At 35.6% G+C, this 22043-nt stretch overlaps 1 pseudogene; it reads right to left on the bottom strand.

Annotated features, from left to right (window-relative positions):
- Positions 1 to 10902: 10902 nt before the first annotated feature.
- On the bottom strand, positions 10903 to 11494 carry LOC149187862 (galactinol synthase 2 pseudogene; annotated as a pseudogene).
- Between the last annotated feature and the right edge of the window lie 10549 nt (positions 11495 to 22043).

Below are 22043 nucleotides of genomic sequence, written 5' to 3'. Positions count from 1 at the left end.
GAGACTTTTAAAATATTCCATGGTATTTTCCGAATGCAGATGAGCTTAGAAAAACGGTAAATAAGTGTGGACCTTTTGAGATTGAGAGTTTAAAGTGTGCGAAAGGGTGCCGAGTATGGGTGAGGAAGATTTTGAAGAGTATATTAAGAACCCAAAAATGTTTAGTTGTGTGAAATCCAATTTATTCAAGAGCTTTGTGTGTAGTTTGGTTGAAGCCCACATTGGCAAGGAACCTACAGAGATTTTTTCAGGTTTTTTTCCTGAGAAGGCCTTAGCACTTCCACTGTGCAATCCACCTTCTAGTCTGTCCCATACATTGTCACTTAACTTATAAGAAAGTAGTGACAATGTCTACAAAATCATTTGAATTTTTATATGAGAAGGAATAAATTTACGTGAGAGGTAATCTTTTTGATCAAGATATTTATGTGGATTTGTAATATTATTTAGTATTCTTATTATTAAAACGACGGGGCCAATCTGTTATAACAAGTGATAAAATTTGAGATTTTTTTTTAATTGTATATTTAAAATGCAAATAAAATAGTCCAATTTCATTCTTGTCAATTCAATTAGGAAATATTTTGAAATTTATAATTGAGTTACCCTCAAGTCAAAGTTAGTAAAGTCGGACTTAAAGGGAAGCCAATAATTAAACCTGCTGATTTTGAAAGTTCTGCTAATTTTGTAAGCCTCTCCATGAATTGTTTTTTATTTTTAAATTAGTGGTTTGTTTGGTACATTTCACTGTTTTAAAATTTTATTTGAGGTATAAAAAGCTAACAATTCGTTGTTTTTTATTTTATTCTAAAATAGGCGGTATATATATATATATATATATATATATATATATTGGGAAATAAAAAGCTTTTAATTTAATTTTTAATTATGTTTTGTGGAGATAATGAAATGGATTCATAGTAAATTATAAAATTATTTTAAGTGAATGATATTATTTTAATTATAAAAATAAAATTAATAAAAATTATACTATTATTATTTAATAGTTTGTTTTATTTTTTATTTTTAAATTGTAGATAAACATTTGTATTTATTTTATTTTAATTTTTCAAAAATTTTAAATAATAATTGATTAATTTTGTATTAGTAAATAGTTTTAGTAAAAATGAACTATACGTTTATAAGTGATGTTATAAAGAATTTTTAATTATAAGTTACTTTATAAGGAAAATTTAATTAAAATTTAAATATCTAATTTAAATTTAATCTAATAAATGTAATTGATCAAGAGGACTCTTTTAAGTGATGTGATTGAGAGGATTGGAAGGTTCAATATTGATGCAACCCCATAGCGGTCACTGAAGAAACCTAGACCATCTCAAAAAGGTCCCCCAAAATGGCTCACCAAAACACTTGAAAGTATTCATTTTGATGAGGTCGAAAAGAGAGGAACCATATTAGGTATTTAAATTTAAATTAGAAATTAGTTATCATATTATATATTGATTGAACATGCTTAGATTTTATTAGCATTTTTTGATGAGTAAGGTTTCATTATGTTAAATATATATTGGCTTCATTGGCTTGTTATATTTGGCTTGATTCTCATAGATATCATAGTTACGTTTGAAGAGTTATGTGATAATTCCAGTGCATCAATGAATTTATATTTTTGCATAGCCATAGATTTCAGTATCATTTTTTATTTTTTATTATTATATGCGAGCTGTTGTTTGAAAATTAGCCTAATTGATAAAAGTAATCAAGGCAGTGAGAGTGTCATTCACCAATTTTCTAAGAGAAGAAGGCCCCAACCTCTTGAAAATTGTCTTTTTACCTTAAAACTTTCAAACACCATAGTTCTTTGCTTTCATTTACTTCTCTTCTAGAATAGAATGATGATTCAAGTACATGCTAGTTAAAGAGATGAGTAGAAGACTATGAGCAACCACTCATCTTCACTCTCATAGATGAGGAAGGTTGTAGTGCATTCTCATCCCTATAACTAGTATTGGCTCTATATTAACTAAGTTGAGTAAAAGATTGTCAGAATGTCCACTTGCCTCCACCAAGAAGGAAGGCCCTAGTGCATTAGTTATCCTTTTTGATTGAAAACCCCTTTGATCATTTTCCCATCATTTGAGTGAAAACTTGGAATTTTTGAGATGATTGCATAGAGAAGTTGGATTTGTGTGAGAGATCATAGTATATGCCTAGTTTGAAGTATTCTTGAATCAAGTAAGAGTGATTTCATTACAAGCTTGTGTGAATATGTTAAGAGTTTTGTTTCATGATTCTTGAATTGAGTTGTTAGTTTTGATTTAGAAGTGACAAGTAATCTAACTTAACTCATATTACATACTTTAGTGTGCTTCAAAGTTTACAAACATTAAATTGATATAAAATCATGTCGACTCACAAACACCCCTTCAAATTAGGGGGGGGGGGGGGGGAATGTTATACACCTAATCCTTTGGGATTTGTTAGATAACTTGTAAATATGTAAATAAAAGGAAATATGAGTAGTTATAAAAGGAATCGACCTTGGAAGATGAAATAAAGGGTAACTCTTGTATGTTATATAAGTCTATTTTCATCAATGCAATATCAATATGATTCACGACTCATATTCCTTGGCTCGACAAATTGAAACACGAAAAACCATATAATTCTTCTCTTGAATCAGAAATCGTTGATCTTAGATGAGTCATTAGTGATTTGGCTAAGCAAAGGCAGAATGATGTTCATTCCATGGCTCCACCCTCATCTTCTATATTGGATTATTTAATTATGTCAATTTAAGCTTGTCAAATCATTGACATAATAGCCCCAATAAATATGCTAGAGTCTAAATGATATTCATGGTAGAAAACACAAGTTTTTTGGCCTTATTAATCAACTTTTGTTATAAATTTTAAAGTCTTAAATTTTCTCCCTTGTAACAGGTGCACAATGGCAAAACCTCCCCTCCCGCTTTGCTGATGTGTTAATGCGTCAAATTTAAAGCATTGACATGAAAAACATCTAGCAAAAGATTAGTTGGTTGGTCACCTCATAGGTGTGGCTAGATATGCAATCTAAGTTATGGAAGAATGTTAAGTATCGATTTGGTACACTATTGAACGAATTAAGTTTATGTCAGATGGTGGAAGCATAGATCTGATGAATGCCAATATGATGGAACCCAATAATTATTTGAACACAGTGATTCATTTCTTATGGGAAGAAAAAATTATGAGAATTCCTGGCTATGGGTTTGATGGAACACTAAAACATCATACCCATAGCTATGGGTTTAATGCTTTGCATGCAGAGCATTAAATGGGGATGCTACATTATGCTTGGAGGTGGTTATGCTTTGGATGCTACATTTTACTATATAACCCCTTTTATACCCCCAAACATATACACCCATCGATGCCCTATATCACTCCCCAATACCTATAGACCCCTTAATTCTCTACATCACCCTCCAATATCTATACACCCCTCGATACCCTACATCAACCTCTAATATCTATACACCCCTTGATACCCTACATCACCCCCCAATACCATTATGTTGACTTTATTTTTCGCAATTTTAAATGTCCCTTTAATAAGGTATTTCTCCACAATATGAATCGCTCCAAGTAAAAATACCCCTTATTTTTACTAGAGATGCTATTTTATTCTGCCAATACCAATAACCACCCCGCCTCCTCTCCCCCCCCCCCCAACACCCCCCAAACCCAATACCCTACACCCCCTTCCCAATACTTACAATTCATTGACTTTATTTTCACAATTTTAAATGCTCCTTTATGGATGAATGTAATAAGATATTGATCCACAGAGGGAAGCCCTCTTAGAAGGCGAGCGATCAAAGTCCTTAAAAAGATCCATTTTCGTATTTAAATAAGATTTAATAGTTTCATGATGCATTTTTGTTCCACTAATGGAGCAATAGCTACAACCCCCTTGAGGAGGAAAGTCCTCTATATATATCTTCAACTTTATCACTCAAGAAAGAAGTGGATTCCCCAATAATTTACCTCATTTTGACTAAGCTAATATCTAAATTCAATTCATTTAGACAAAATTATCTCTTTGATTTTGATTTGGTTTCTTTTTTTCCTAATAAAAAATTATCTAAAACATAGCATCAAGCAAATTATAAATATCCTAAAAAATATCATTTGTTACACTTAAATGTTATGTTCTCATAATCCAAAGAATATCTTTTTAAAAAAAAAAACATATAACTATATTTTATACCAATTACGATTATCTCCAACTTTACATATATTTTCACATAAAAAACAATACCCTTGTTATATTAAATTTAATTAATTTAAGAAAAAAAATGAAGTCCTCACCACATATTCCTAATTGATTGTAAAAAAATATCAAACTCGCACAATCATTTGTTATACTCTATAATGAATTTCCAAATTCCCATCTTGCCAAATTTTGTGGCACTATCCTTCTCAGTGAGAATCTATTTTGAAGTTGCTAAATTGATTTATAGAAGAAATATGGACTGACCATGCAATGATGTGCTGTCAAAGGTACATTGAAGAATTAAGAGCAATAGAAGATAGTCTCATCCTTATCATTGATGAAGCTTCTCAGGGTTATCTCACGGAGAATACAAAGGATAGACTTGTTCAGCTGGAATCTAGAAAAAAAAAAAATTGTATGAACAAGAAGCTACTTGGAGACTTAAGAGTAGTATTGTTTGGCTTATGGCAAGAGATGACAATACAAAAAAAAATTCATAATGTTGCAAAAGGCAAGAAATCTACAAATACTATATGGGAACTGCATGACCTAGAAGGTAATAGAGCCTCTTTGTTTGAAGATCTTGCAAATATGGGAAAGTCTCATTTTGAATCCTTGTTTAAATAACCTCGATAAGCAATGATAACAGAAGTTGTGTGATTGCCTTCTTTTTTCCTAGTTTTTCAAATAATGTAAAGAATGCGCCTATAATGGAGGAAATGACATCTGAAGAATTAAAAGAGGTGTTCTCAATTTTTCAAAAGGACAAGAGTCTTGGTCTTGACAAGTGGTGAGTGAAAATTTTCATTGCTTTTTATGAACTAATTGGAGATGATATTCTTTGTGTTGTGGAAAAATTATGAACTACAGGGTTGGTTCTATATTCATTTAATAGTACTTTTATCGCTTAAATTCCAAAAGTAGACAACCCTACTACTTTTGACGAGTTTCAACACATATCTCTATGTGATTGTGTATATAAGGTCATTGCCCATCATTTAAAGCCAATCTTATCTAAAGCGATATCAAAAGAGTAGTTTAGCTTCCTTGAAGTGTGTCAGATCCATGAAGCTATTGGAGTAGCCGAGGAAGGACTACATAGTCCAAAATTAAGGAATATCAAAGGTGCAATTCTAAAGGTTTACCTTTCAAAAGTATATGATCGAGTAAGTTGGATCTATATTTGTCTCTTACTTACACATCTGGGGTTTAGTATTCCAATTGTAAACTGGATTATGAGCTACATAACCTTTATTTCCTTCATTGTTCTGATAAATTGATCAACCCATGATCAACCTCACCTTTCTTTCATGCTCAAAGAGGTCTTTCGGCAAGTTTGATGTCAATTATCACCTCTTCTATTTTTATTGGTCACTAAAGGATTAAGTCAAATTCTTGGGAGGCTAAAAGAAGTGGTTCTTTGAAAGGATTATTGTTGGCATTGTGATGCATGCGTTGTACTTGATGGCAACCCTCTCATAGACGAACATCTCACTTATATATGCCAAAGAAGTAGTTATCGGGAGGAATCGGGCCTATATAACCCTTGGATGCATGGTTTAACTCTATCGGGAGTTGTTCGGCCGATCAAATCCCATATATGCATTCATTAATACTATTGGGAGGTGTTTGGGCACTTAAAACCCATATATATATACATATATATATATATATATATATATATATATATATATATATATATATATATATATATATATATATATATATATATATATATATATATATATATATATATATATATATATATATATATATATATATATATATATATATATATATATCTATGTATGTATTACATAATAATCAATAGCATGTATGCATTGGACCCGACGGCATATCGCTTTTGGTTTATAATAATATTGCATCCACAGTATATCGCAATGCATAAAGGGTTGCCCACCCCAATCCTCGGATTGCGATAAGAGGTGGCGGACCCGATGGAAGCATTAAAGGCAGCATATATTAACATCGCATTCGTGGTAATCCACTGCGATAACATATGGACCCGATGGCATTTCAAATGTGGTTTATAATAATATCGCATTCGCAGAATGTCGCAATGTATATAGGGTCGTCCACCCCAATCCTCCAATTGCGATAAGAGGTGGCGGACCCGATGGAAGCTTTAAATGGATTTTATAATAACATCGCATCCGCGGTGATTGCACAGTTTATAAAAGCCTTCCACTTCAAATTTCCGATAGCAATGAAAACAGCAGACCCGATATATATATATATATATATATATATATATATATATATATATATATATATATATATATATATATAAAGGCTGGTTAATGGGCATGTCGCATCCGATCCATTGGATCGGACGTCGGGAATAGGCCATGATATGGGCATGCGCTGGTAGCGATGAGAAGCGGACCTGATATAGTATTATTATGGGTTCATTCAGTTTAAATTCCGCCTTTTTTTGTTTGGACCGTTTTCATCGTTTTCCCGCTTAAGCCTTTTTCTTAAGAGATCGGTTAAAACAGTTGCGCCACAGGATTTCGGATCCTCTGGTTTCGACTCATGGTTTTATCAAAATCATGACTATATAAGAAGAAAAGAGATCCTTTGGCAACACATTGATTATGAATTGAAGATCTTAAGGGAGAATTGATTGGCATTCTTGTGATTGGTTAAGGAGCAATTACTGATCAAGGAGAATGCACGTAGAACAGAGCAAAGGATCGCAGGCTTGAAGTTCAGACATTTCTTCGAGAGGAATCACATTGCTTCAAGTGTATTGCAGTTCAGGTTCTGGGTGCGCATATTGGGTTTGTCTTGTGCCTAGCCTCCGGGTGCACTGTTATATGTATATCTTCTGCATTGTGTTCTGATTTCGGCATAAACAACCTATGTTTTAATGGGTGACCAGATCGAGCATTTATTTATATTTTGATATAGTTCTTGGGTTGGCGCTTGGGTGATTTTGAAAGATATGTTGTATAAAGAAAATATATATTGATCTAATGCCTGGGTAATTCTGAAGGTTTGTTTATACTTGATGACCATTTGATCTTCTTGGATCCAGTCTGAAAATTAATGAAACGTGGTACTTGAACGAAGTAGGGGCTTGTAGCTCCTTCCAGGAGAGACTGGAAAACGAGAGAGGGTTGTAGCCCTCTGCAGGTTGCAGCCTGCGTACTGGTAAAGGACTGCACCAGTAAAAATTCATTGTAAAAGAAATTCTATTTGAAAGAAGACAGAGACATATTGCAGCAGGTGGTTTTCACCCACATTGGGTTTCCACCTTATATTAGGTGTTCCGTTGTGTGACAATCTGTTTTTAACTGTTCTTGTTCATCATTTTATGGTACTGACATACAAGTTAATTATCAATTTTGGAAGAATAATTTAAAGCATAAATCTGGATAATTTATTGAAAAGAAATTAATAATACTGATTCACCCCCCCCCCCCCCCCCTCTCAGTATTATTTCCAACAATTATGTGTATTTTTTGGGCTTCTCACTTCAAATTTACTATTTGTAGATAACATTCTCATCTTTTGTGATGTTACAAGAAGATATTCTACAACCATCAAATATGCACTTGCTCTTTTGAAGTTGTTAAAGGTATTAAGATTAACATAACAAAATCTACTTTATCTATTTGTGGGTTGAATGTTGAAGATATGGATTTTTATCAAGGTATGTTTCCCTTTGTCACAGATGAGATTGTTGTGGGATTGAAATATTTTGGAGTTAAGTTAAAACCTAACTCATATAAATTTGCAGAAGGATTTTGGTTAATAGAAAAAATTGAAAAAAGGCTTAAAAATTGGATCTTAAGATGGCTTTCTAGAGCTGGAAGACTTTTTCTTATTAAATCAGTCCTTGAGGCAATATTAGTTTCTTGGATGCGGCTTTCCTGGATTCCAAAAGGCATATTAAACAAGATAAAAAAAAACGTTGTAATCTTTTATGGTCAGGTTTATCAGATCAATCTATTCTTCCATGGGTAATCCAGATAATAATAGTTGCTCCTAAAGATTTTGGAGGTTAGGGTTTAAAGGACTTACATTTTTTTCAAAAGCTTTAGCAACTAAATTTGGTTGGAAATTACTAAAAACTCACTCTCATTGGACGAAAGTGGTGTATATCTAATATATACACCCTATGCAGTGAGAGGACTAGATTTGCTTACCCAATAAATTGAAAAGCAATGTTTTTATCATTTGGAAAGTTGTTCTCTCGTAATTTTTATTGATTGATTCAAGCCTAGCTTGGAAAGTGGGTGATGGATCACATTTAAAGGTTGATCAATCCTTGGATTGGAATTCATATTGATCACAGACTTCTTGAACATTTGATTGAATATCTACATGGTAATGACCTCGCTTACTTGAGTCAAATTGTAGATCTAGCACAAACAAATCTATGGAATCGAGGTTGGGTTTTGAAATATCATTTAGGCATACCCATGCATCTTCATCATTTCTAGATTAGATACATTGGCAGTTTACCTGCAACACATCTCATATTAGCTCAAGAGGAGGATGAGTTGGTTTGGTCCCATGATTCCTAAGGGGTTTATACGCTAAAATTTGGATATTCTTTTCTTATATCTGATAGATTGTAGGATGTTCATGAGGACTGGTGGGAACTTTTATGGAAAATTAAAGTTCCCAACTTGGGAGAATTTAACAAGGAGATTTTTTCAAGGCCCAAACAAATGTGTCCTATGCAAAGTTGATGATTCAAGAATATCTCAATCATTTATTCTTACTGTGTCCTTATTTTAAAGGTGTTTGAAAATATGTTATGAAAAAGTTCATATTTGCAGGTATTTGGTTAGGTGAAGAGTTAATGGAGGTATGTATTCAGTGGACTCATTGAGGGAGAACAAATTGTATCAAGTATTGCCTCTTTTAATAGTTTGGGGAGTTTGGCTTGCAAGAAATAGAGCTATCTTTGAAGATGACATCTTTCCCATTGAAGTTTTTGCGACACAAATTTTAGTTGTTTATGACCTTCTCTTGAAGGACTAAAGAGATAATAACAATAGAATCCTAAATCCAACAGTCGTTGATAGATCTCATCCTTGGGAATTCTTTGATGGGACTTCGCAAGGAGACACTTTTGGATGTGGGGGAGGATTTGTATTACATATTTTGGAAACTCATTTATTTTCTCTAAAAATGGGTTTGGGAGCAAGTTCCAACAAACTATGTACAACTCTTATCCTCAAAATTGTTGTTTATGTTTACAATTGAGAATAGAGTAGATAGTCATTCTAAAAAAAATTATGATTGGATTTTGGGACCTCATAGATCAAAAAACAACAACAAAATGATCAGCTCTATCAATTTTATCATAAACCATTCATTAATAAAACTGATTAAATATAACAATTTTCTTTAAGTTCACATACTTCAACAACATTTTGTAAGACTTTTTAGTATATCTCCATTTATTCATACTTATCTCATATAACAATTACACGTACCAACATTGTTTTGATATTTATATTTAGTTTTATTATAGTTATTATGGAAAACGATGACTATATAACCCGTCTTTCTAGAATCCTAATAAATCATCATATTTAAATGCATATATATATATATATATATATATATACATATATATAAAATTACACCTTTTTCCTACCCAACAAAACTATATAACATTGCTGATGACTAATGATGAAAGATACCAGTGAAGTTTGGCTTTTACTAGCCATCAGGGTTTACTAAATTTTATAATAATTCATAATTACGTCACATTGCATGCGTGTAAATATTTTCATATCGATGCAGAATTAAATGAAAATTAAATATTTTTTGAATTATAGAAAACGAAAGAGTAACCATGTACGTCCAGTCATACAAATGTCAATTTGTATATTTACAAATATTAAATAAATTCGATTAATTTACAACCAATAACTGTAAGCGCAACAGCAATATCCTCATCTTTGAGGACATATAGTATGATCTTCTGTATGATATACAAATTGTCCCCGTCTATGCCGGTGGATTAAAATATACATATATAAATATCTTATGCTACAGGCGACTTCTGCAAATTTGAAATCTCTTAAGTTGCAGGCGGTGCAGGCATTAAGTTGGGATTTGTTGCCGTCGCAGCAGCAAATAATGAATTAGCAGCCACTCGTTGCAGATCATTTGATTTTCCATCCAACTCTGAAATTGGATCTGGAATTATGTCGCATGATCTCGAGTGATCCAACGAGGGGTCATTGTATATGTCCCACCATTTCTGCACCAGCGTCTTTATATCTTCCCTCTCCATATTTTCCTCCATATTTTCCTCTTAATATACTCTTCAAAATCTTCCTCACACATACTCGGCACCCTCTCGCACACTTTAAAATCTCAATCTCAAAAGCTCCACACTTATTTACCGTTTTTCTAAGCTCATCTGCATTCGGAAAATACCATGGAATATTTTAAAAGTCTCTCAAATCTCTTCCAATAATCCCCTGCAATCGATATCACAACACCAAAAGATTAATACCATTAATATTTTCATTCTCAGTCCACATTGTTAACTATAAATGATTTGATAAGAATTTAAGACTTATTTTTTGTCATCTTCCCCGTGTCACCAATTCATCTCATGCATCTTCAAAGTCTGGCCACAAAATTCTCCTCCCACAGAGACTTGTTTTGCAAAGGCAAGGGCTAACCAATATACGGCTTCGATCCCTGCACATCCACATACATCCATTAATATAACCCTGTACGCTCAGAACACCTATCTCGTCTTTCATATATAAATCATATTGTTTCTATTGAACCCAAATCTGCAGTGAAAAGAAAGCTTACAGCAGCACAGTAGTGAACAACTTTGCCAGTGTCCAAGTCCACGTTCTCGGGATGCCGCCACATCATGGCTAGAACCAGATTGTACACCAGAGGAATGGGCTTGTATATCTTCTCAAAATACATATTCAAGAAATCCTACAAAACATATACCACAATTTAGTCAAAATTAGATCTGGTAAACCAAACAAAAATGTGCATGATCCTCACTGAAATGAGAACAGATCCAGACCTGTTCTGCGAAGGGCATTGGCACAGTAGCCATCAGAGTTTCCAAAAGGCGGTCGAATGTCAGCTGACTCGGCTCAAAAACAAACATTCCAGCGTTGAAGTATGGAGAGGGCCGTTGCCCTAATTCCACGGGCCATGACACCTTCTCTGGACACTGCTGGCAGTATCCGATCTTGTACTGCGGAGTGTGGCTCCATGTCTTCTCGTAGAAGCAATCCATAACCGCGTAGAAATATCCATGGGGAATTACCCTTCATACCCATCCAAAGTGATTGAGGAAGAAGAGCCCTGGTGCCCCATAAAGGTTTTGTCCATTGCATCCCATTCCTTAACCTCAAACAAACTCGATTCCACAACACTGTAACAAAACAAGCCAAACTCCACGATTCAATCCTCGGATATTGACTGCAAATGAAAATGAAATTGGCGCGATAAATCAATTCAAATTCAAATCGGTGAATCGCGCGGCTTCATGATTGGTGTTGGGAGCAGCGAGTAAAATGACGGACTGTGGAGAAATGTACGTAATTAATTATCTGCGTCAATGCTCATCCCCACGCGGCCTGAAACACATTCTCCGACTACTCCTCCACATACTCCACCGGAAACACATGCTGGCCGCCAGAGTAAAAAACGAGACGGGGCGGGCGGGCCCTTGTTGGTGGGTCCCGCGTATGTCACCGGAAACACGAGGTCGCCCGTCGGAGTAATGTATGCCATCCCACTGACATGCACCACATACATAGATGGCAAGGGCATTTATGACTCAATATATGGCTGGTTAGCCTTTGCCACATTTCCATACCGGCTATGTGGGTTGACCTAATTCCTATCGGCTATGTGGGTAGTCGCTTTCCCTATTGGCTACGTGGGTAGGGTACTATTACCCTGATTCCCCAGTACGCCCCTGGATCAATCCCAGGATGCTTAACAGGATACATCCATGCTTTAAGTGTTACCGATGGAGGAGTTGTGGCCGAATCAAAGATAGATTGAAGCTTAGCGAAACAGAGTGGTGGTGGAATAAGCCCAGTCGTTTGAGTGAGGTGGGTAGGTGCACCAAGTCAATGAACCACCGATACTGATTGGATTCTTACAATGATGCTGGCTGGCCGTATCAGAGCGGACAAAGGAAGAAGGAGGGGACCGAAGCCAAGTCGTGTGAGGTAGATCACCGATTCCATGAAACACCCTTACCCTCTGACCAACCTTGCCTTTATACACCTTTCCCTATGGACTTGCCTTCCGCTTTATGTTAAACATCCGTAGTCAGTTCGCATTCAGTCCGTATTCTGTTCGCTTTCATTTCGCTTTCTCTAGATCCGCCCCCTAGAACATTACCCTTTCTGTTCGCTTTACGTACGCCTCCCCAGTAACACCCAGGATGGATCAGTCCACCGTCACATAGGAAGGATCGCCCTGGACGAGGAAACTATCCTAGAGCCCCCAGTACCCAATTACCTGCACCTTTCACTTTGCCCAATACCCTTATATGCCACTTTTCATTACCAAATCTACCATCTCTGGGGCCGCCACCTTTCAGTGACCGCGCTACCTTTATATACTTAATTTTACACTTATCGGAAGGCCAGGGTCAAAATTATATTTGATAAATATTTAGATATTATAAAATTGTTTCTATATTATAGATATTTTTTTAATAAATTCTAATGAAATATTGATAAAAGTGGAAGTTGTAGAACTTGATGTGATAAATCATTCCATCTCACCATCCATCTTTCCATGTTTGATTTAAAATAATTTATTTCTCATCATCCATCTTTCATGAGATAATTTCCATATAACTCTTAGTGTTTATGTGGATATATCTCTCAAAATGTATCAATATTTTCATTTCTTTCTCATCATCCATCTTTCATGAGATAATTTCCATATAACTCTTAGTGTTTATGTGGATATATCCCTCAAATGTATCAATGCTTTTGTTAGTTGTTATTTTATGATTTTTATTGATTTGATGTCAATGGATAATACTATAATTGTGTAGAAAATTTCCACATAACTCTTAGGGTTTATGTGGACTAAGAGTTTATGTGGATATATCCCTCAAAGGTATCAATGTTTTTGTTAGTAGTTATTTTATGATTTTTACTGATGTGATGTAAATTGATAATATTATAAAATTGTATAATCCTTATTTATTATATAACAGCTCAACGATAATTTTATATATTTTCTTTATTGGATAAGAGTTTAATTTATTATTATTATTTTTTAAATTAATGAAAATTATATGAATAAATTAGAATATAAAATACTTGAATATTATTAAATTAATTGACTTTTAAAAATATTTATAAATAAATAATATAATTTCTTAATTGATAAAATGTTATATTTTTTATTATTAAGAAATATTTAATAATAAATCATATCTATTATAATAATTTTTTTTAAACAATAATACTAACTTTTATAATTCTTCTTTGAAAGATGAATCTTCATTGTTAGAGAAAATGATGTATTACATCAAGATGAAAGGTTATCCTCTCAATTTTTCATTACTGAAATTTGACTATAACCAAAAGAAAACTCTTTGTATAGAGGGCATGGATAACTGAAAACCAAAAGAGACTACAAAAATAAAAATATAATTGGAGGCTTATTATGGGTCACACTCCTACTATGAGGGATTTGTATACGAGACTACAATCTAAATAGTTTCCTTCCAGCCTTTATGAATTGTTCTTGTCACAACGGGAATGCCAGGGTGTTGCTCTACTCTCTCTAGCCTATGATCCTAATTTATTAGGTGGTCCTGAAGGTTCTCTAGTGAATCAATTATATCACTTTGATGCTCTTGTTTGTCCACTAGCGTATGTCCCAATAAGAATTTCATTCTTCAATACAACATGATGGTTTTCATGTGTTGTTTGAATCAATGGTATGCCTACTATCACTGATCCAATATTCCCATTATAATAAGACCTCAGTGTTATATGGGATTTCCGATTGCAGAAAAAGGTGTCTCCCCTATGTTTGGTGGTTAAACTATAACAACATAGAGACAAGGAATACAATGTTTTCCTTAAAGTAAATAGATGACAACATGAAGCCTACTTGGAATTTGTCACAAGCTTTGCTCTTTCTTTAGCTTGAATGCTCCAATTCCAATTTCAATTGCCAAAATTAGAACCTGCACAGTTAGATAAAAAAAGCCAAGAAACTATGAGATCTATGGAGTATCATCTATATATTGTATTCAATAGATGAACATGGTATTGAAATATATGAAATAACAACATCACATAGGGAAACAAATAGTCTTTTGCATTAATATAAATGGAAGGAGTTTACAACCATAAATAGGTGTTGATCTTGTAGAACTCCTCCAAGGCTGACTTGTGCTTTCCTTGTCATAATGTGCAACTCCAATCACCCTAAATGCATGAAATGAAACCTCTCACCATAGCAACATAAGGGTAATATCAATCTCCAAAATGACCTTCAAGCAACTTAGACAAAAGAAAAAGAATCTGACCTTGCAAAAGGGTCAATTTCAGCCTAAAATAGATAGGTCAAACCAGTCAAAGGAGAGAGAAAATCCTCTTGTGATTCTGTAGTCAAATTAAAAGTCAATGTTGAAGTCAACTCGGTGAAATTGTTCCAAACACCCTGGAACCCGTGCCAATCAATGCAGCCTTCAAAAATCAGACTTTTTCCCTCGAGATCAAGTCAAAGCATGGTCAAATATTCCAAGTCAATGCTCATCAACATTTCCCTATTCCCTAAAAGTTTTGGCCTCTAAAATAGTCCAGAAATTCAGCGTCCGACAACTTGTGTGAAGAAGATAGAGGTTGTCCTTATTATAGACATATTTGCACACTTCAACCCCAATCAAATATGTCAATAAACCAAGGTCTCTCAAACCCCTAAAAGTGTTGTTTCATACCCTAAAGGATCAAGTTCAACTAATTACATCATTTCCCAGAAGTTCTCCCTGAACAACTGCTCAGAACTAGTCAAAACTAGACCATACAAACTGTTCCATGCTAAGGGTGCGATGCATCTAACCTACTACACACAAACGATGTGATGCATATTGAAAAGCCCTTTTGTAGGGTGTGATGAGCGAGAGCAGACAAATGGAAAAGGCAGTTTTCTAGGTGGAAACTCAAAGAATCTTCTAGAAACTGTTCATATGACACTTGCCTCTCTGAATTCACCCAGGGATGAGTAAGAGATCTTGAAATCTCCAATTGGAACCAAGAACTACCAATGAAATGACACTAATCAAAATCCCAGAAGCTAACTCACCCCCCCACAAATATCTATATATGGATCCCCCATCCTAGAGATCCAGAGGCTGGAATTTTGTAATTTATAACGAAGTGTTGTTGGTTTCTCCTTGAGACATTTTATTGTTGAGTGATCTTGATTTTTATGAGGTGAAGAGGGCTTTCATGCTAGGAGGATGATGCTGGATCAGACAGCTGAGTTGTAATCCTCTCTTCTACTACTATCAATAAATCTATTTGAGCTTTCCTCCATATACTTGTATATTTCTGAATCTTGTATTTGTCTATGCATTTGTATGGTTAATGTACATCTAACTCTGCATTGTTTATGGTTATAGATCTCTATGCTTTGATGGTATTTTTCTGCTTTGATTCTACAGGTTTTCTTTGAAGTGGGATAAGTGAGAAAGGAGTGGCGAAGCTCTATCAAAGGAGAGATGAAACAAGTAAGGAGCCAAGCGAAAGACTGAGGTTGGTACTCTCTACTTCTCTCTCATCTATCTCTCATAAAGGAAAACACAAATTACTTTAAATTGTTTGTTTCTAAGATAGCTACCTGTCTTAGTGGGACTAGCAGCTCTGAGTGGACACTATTTTTCCCGATAAAAAAATGGCGACTCCATTGGCGAGTGAATAGTTTGTTTGTTTTGTTACTATTCTTTGCTTTATGAACTACAAACGGAGCCTAAAGTCAAGCCAGCTAGCCTTTGAACCGCTTTTGCTATGCAACTGCAAAGTAGATCAACGCTACTTTAGTCAATCTCTAGGTTGGTTTATGAACTGAACATATGACTTGCAAGCATCCTAAGTGCCCTGGTGGTAGCTCAAATAACCTCATTAGATCAGCCCCTATACTTTGTGTTTACTGTCTATCAAAATCTCAACCTAAACCCCTGAACTTAGCTGCAAACTGTTAGTGAAATCCAAGCTCAGTCTTGTCCCTGGACCATAACACTGTCTCTCATTGGCAACCTAGATGCATCACACCTCCCATGTGTTGCAGGTGAGATGCATCCCTGTTTCCCTGTATTACAGGTGTGATAATTGAATGAGACTATTTCTGCCTCCAGATTTTGGTTTTTTCTTCATTGTCTTCAGCTTTATTCAGTAGTTTTGCTGTCTATGACCAATATATCAATGTTGAAACCTTCTTCCTTTTTATTATTCATCCTCCATTGATAAAGAATTGTGAATGTTTTTTATGTATTTTTCATCATTTATAGTTCTCCTTTACAAAATGTAGCTTATCAAATTATCGTCTTTTGATTCGAATGTGTCACAACTGTCATTTTCAGTCAAGAAAAAGAGTTTCGTAAAGTCTTCCTCTTTTAGATAGTCGATTACACTTTTTCCATTGTACTTGATTTTGAAATTATTAGTATTTCAAGTGTTGAAAGCAATTTTAAATTCGAAATTGCAAAGTGTTGTCTTAGTCTTCCTTTCGTTTTGGAAAGAGAAAATTGTTAGTACTGTTGCTTTGAATGAAAATAGTCCACACCTGTACTTAGTTTTCTTTTTGTCATTCTCACATTAAGGGAACTGAAAAACAAATACATGCATGTGCACTTGCATTTAGACTACATTCGGAAATTGATTTAGGAAAAGTGCATTTAGTGTGTGCTCTCTACTCTATGTTGAAAGAATTTTATTTCTCTTTCCTTAGTAGCTAGGATTTTTATTGCTAAAAGAAGGTAAACGATCGTTTATCATTTTAGATTGCATATTTAGGAACTGTATATCTACATCACGTGGTGAACCTTAACGGAAAACTTCTTAAGAAATATCAATTGTAAAATAAACCTCAATGAACATAAAAATGCTTTGGAACCTAATGCACAACATCTAGAAGTCTAGGCTAGAGACGTATTCTAGTGTCGTAAAGCCTGGTAACTATCATTTTCATCGTAGGTTGGGTGATTCCTCCTCTTTGATACGACAAGTGCCAGTACGGACTTGTGCTTCCACATACCATCGATTATATACTGGGAGACCACAATAGGCTATATCCTTTATCCTTAGGAAGCCATCTCTTCCACCCTATCGATTGCAATGCACTGAACACAACATTCAGGAAGATTGACTACTGTACGTAAAAAGTATTCTGCAGTTTTGTGATTCATTTGGTAATCCCTCTGTCTAGATTTCTAGATTAGTCACTTTCGTTCATTTTTATACTTCTTAAAGAAAAGGTCCATCTGAGCACTTTTCACTTTAGGCTCATTAAAAATCGAAGGCAACTAGAGTCATCTTTAGCATTTTCTCGACTCTTAAAAATTGAAAAAGCAAGTTGTGTCAAAGCTTCATAAAATCTATTTTAATCAGAATAACATCATTGTTCCCTCGTTGGTCTTAGGTTGAGAAAATGGATTCCACCAATCAAGGACTTCCCCTTGGGGGGAATCCTAGTCCTTTCTTTTCTTGGGGAGACGTTGGTGCTCCACACATGGCTACATTGTCCCTTCCAGGACTCACAATTGAATTGCTAGTATGGATTTTCTTGACCTCTGTCGTTCAAAACACTATAAATCCTCAGCAATCAAATCACCAACTAGATGATACTAAAGTCGCTCCCCCACCTTCTAATTCATTTGTTTCTCCCTCTCCTTATTCCTCTCACTTGGTGAAGCTAGTAATGCTAAAAACCAAGTAACTGAGAAGAAGAAGGGAAGGAGAAGAAAAAGAAGAAGCCAACGGAAAAAGGGGGCAACCATGCATCGTATGGCGAAAATCCACACACTGCACCATCCAAACCTAAATCTCCATGTGTCATTTGCAAAGGAGACCACTGTCATCGAGATTGTCCCTGCATCCCACAGATCCTAAGGGACTGATATTCCAGCTTGCACAATTCAATGTCTTCAACCTTTTTCGATCATGTTAAGAGTACACCATCAACTAGTGAAAATGAAGTCAATGGACAGAAAGGAAGAGCTAAATTTCCTTGTAGGTTGTATGAAGGTGATTATGCCCTCCACCATTGTCCCTTTCTAGACGAAGCTAAAAGAGTCTTGGATAACCATCTTGCTTCACCGCAACGACTTCCTCCTAGATACATGAAACTCTGGCCAAGTCCATCATTAGTTGAAAATATAACTGACACACCTCTGTTGTCGGTCGAAGCACCTATCATTGAAGATAAACCCTTTGAGTCCACATTGGACCAAAGTCAATAGATCGAGATGGCAGTTGACCCAGTCTTGTCTTTAGAAGGTCCAACTTCAGCTGATACAATCACCAAAGAGAATGAGAACAACACTGTTCAAATTCTTTTTGCTGACATAGAATCCAATGAACATGGGGGTTATCTACCCGTTCCTTTACCGAAGGAAGGAAGTTCGTCAGAGATTCATTTGGCCATTTATTCACTCCCTCCTCCAAGCAATCTAGTCATTTCCTTTAATTGGAATCTACTAGCGATACCCCACCTACAATCTAATCTATCATTCTAAATCATAGTACAAGCTTAAAGAATTATCATAGCTGGTACTGTCATAGATGAAGGGGATTTTGTGAGTATCCTTCCCTCAACTGCTTGGAAAGTGCCTGGTTCACCATCGCTTCTGCATGAGATTCAAAATATGTCAGGCTTCAATAAAGGAACCAGTCGACCATTAGGGATCCTTCCAAATTTTCCTATAACTTTGAGAAGGAAAACCATTCATCTAAATGTGATGGCAGTCTAAGGGCCTCTAGATTACAATCTACTCCTTGGACGTGACTACATTTACAGCATGGGAGTTATTGTTTCCTCACTCTTTCAGGTGATGTGTTTCCCGTATGAAGGTAGAGTGGTCCAGCTCGTAGACCAAGTTTCATTCCCTAGTTCAAACACGAATACTAGTCAAATGCCATCCCTAAATGGTCTTTTTGCACAAGGAATGTCTCATCAACCTCTAGTCTGTCCACCTCATGAGCGCGAGTGATTCGGTGAATGTGAATAAACCTAGGGGGCATGCACCCTAGTCTGCTTCAGCAGGAAAAACCCCAGATATAGGGTAGGTTTCCTCATGGGATATATGACTAGTTTGACACACTTGTCCATTTATGAAAATGGGATTAGACTGGAAAGGGATTCCCTCATCAAAGGTTATGTGATTATAAGCTCCCACCATTCACCTTTGTCTATTTTGATGGACAGAGCCAAGGAAGTGTTTTTTCTGCTCCGCAAATGAAATAATCTTGCTTTGATACAAGAACTTCCATACAGTAACCTGGAAACTCTACTTATCTTTATACCTGTGGGGATGCAAACCTTTTTTACGCAAGTGAAAAGTGACCACCGTAACTCTAACCCTATAGTTTTACTAACTTCAACTGCTTAAGTTAGGTGATTGGTCTGATCCACCATTCACGTTTGTCAGGATCAACAAAAACAGAAAGTAAAGGAGATGTTTCCCATCGAGAAACTATCCTACCTAAACTCAGTAGTTCTTTAACCCTTAGGATAGTAGTTGGTCATTTCTAGCTTGCATACAAAAGACTCTGGAGCAAAGTTGTGAATGGGGCAAGCTCCCTAAAAAATGAACCTACTAATGAGAGACATCCTTATTATATGCCTGGCACGAGCAAGTTTATGTGAAGTTCAAGCTCGTTAAAAAATAAACCTAGCAATGAGCATATGTTCCCCAAGAGTTCAAGCTCATTAAAAAATGAACCCACCTTTAGTAAATAACCTTTGTGAGTGAATAACTATCAACTTTTGAACCTTGGTCATGTTCTTACCATCACATCCACTCTTTTTTAGCCGATCATACGCCTCCACTTGATTGTTTACCCTTTTGAGGAATAGTTGTGATGAGTGATTCTATTAGCCACCTTCTTTACACTACCGTGATTGAAAAATTCCAAATCTTACCTGGAACCAGTTGCTATCCAAAAACATCACTCGTTCATCAAAAAAGAGTCTCCTTTAAGCTCTTTTTAGACTCATAAAATATGAAAAGGTTGCCGAGAAATTGGCCTCTCCAGCTTGTTAAAGTGATTGGAAATGCCATCCCCCCTCCATATTTTAATATTTTTGGACCTGAGGGATCATTACACAAAAATATCGAGTGCTTGTCTTGTTTGGCTTGTTAAAACTATTTAAAGGTCATCCCTTTCGTATTATTTTATACTTTTTTGGACTTAAGGGATTATACTATGAAAAAGGACTACTTGAGTTCCTTTCCATCTCTTTTCAGACTCTCTAAAACTGAAAAGGATTGAGTTATGTTTGTCTTTAAACTTGTTAAAACAGTAGCGACAAACTTGTCCATGCAGACAAGAGTGAGTTTCACTGTCGCTAGGCTCACTAAAACATAGCGACAGGTTTGTCAGAAGGGCAAATTATAGAACAAGCATATGTTATCCTCCTCAAGCTTGAAAAAAATAAAGAGGTATTGGTTAGCAAGGACTGGGGAAAAAGGGAAGACTACTTGAAGAACTTCATTGGTAGCAGGTCGCTCTTCAACATGACACTTTCACTCCATCACCATGATTGAGTCGGGTTGGGTTATTCTGTTCGCGAGTCATATCACCATTGGTCCTCCGTACCATCCATTTTGGGGTTAATGCTACCAATCCATTCTAGTGTCACCGATATGTTCAAGAGAATTCGCTAAGAGAATTCACCAACCCAGCTAATGCCTCATCCACTGCAATACCTTAACGCTCCATTCTTTCATGATCACCACCTTGAACCTTGTATCATCGGATCATTTTCACCTCCACAAAATCATTTGCTTCGTTCTGTGTCATAGATGTGGGATTCATTAAGGCCCTCCTACAACAGGTCACTTCTTGTCGACATCAACTCATTATCCAAGAAGTTGGCTTAGGAACAACCCTTTTAGTACTTTGAATCTTGCATGCCTCAATGGCAAGTTTCTCACTTTCGGCGACAGGTTTACATCAATGGCCTTCGACCGAACGATTTTGCGTGGTTTTCGACGTCGACTCATGTATTCACACCACGTGAATTGTACTGTAGTACCTTGAGGGTCATCATCATTATCGATGATTCCTCTCACGCCTGTTAACAACTTACATCATTGGTTGGTAATCAGGTGATGTCTTTCCATGTTCGACATAAAAACATCTTTTCACATGGATCGACTTGTAATTCGGGCAAATATTGAGCGAGTTTGAAGACCCCGGATAAAGTTTCATCCATACAAGCTACGATACATTTTAGGAAATTAAAGACATCAAATGTACATCATAGCTGAACAGATAATCATCCAAGATAAGGGATGATGGCTCTACCAGAATCATCAGTCTGCCACACAGACGATTGTCTGTCCTGTTTACATGAAAATGAGTTTATAAAGCCGAGCATGGCAATTCCTGCCTCAACTAGATCATGAAAATATAATGAAGATGATGTATTGTATTGTATCTTATTACAGGTCACCTTCCAGTTTGAAAAACCTTGGATCCTCATGATAAAGCATTTTACCCAACATCAGAAGATTTATGACCTCGTGCTTTAGGTGGCAACTGTTATAGAAATATTTGGGCACTGTAACCCCA

This window comes from Pinus tabuliformis, chromosome 3_1 (genome assembly GCF_031772625.1).
Source record: "Pinus tabuliformis cultivar Carrire ecotype Pingquan chromosome 3_1, CPIR1, whole genome shotgun sequence".
Classification (NCBI taxonomy): Eukaryota; Viridiplantae; Streptophyta; class Pinopsida; order Pinales; family Pinaceae; genus Pinus; species Pinus tabuliformis.
The sequence above is the reverse complement of the archived record's forward strand: the minus strand, read 5'-3'. Positions and strand labels throughout refer to the sequence as shown.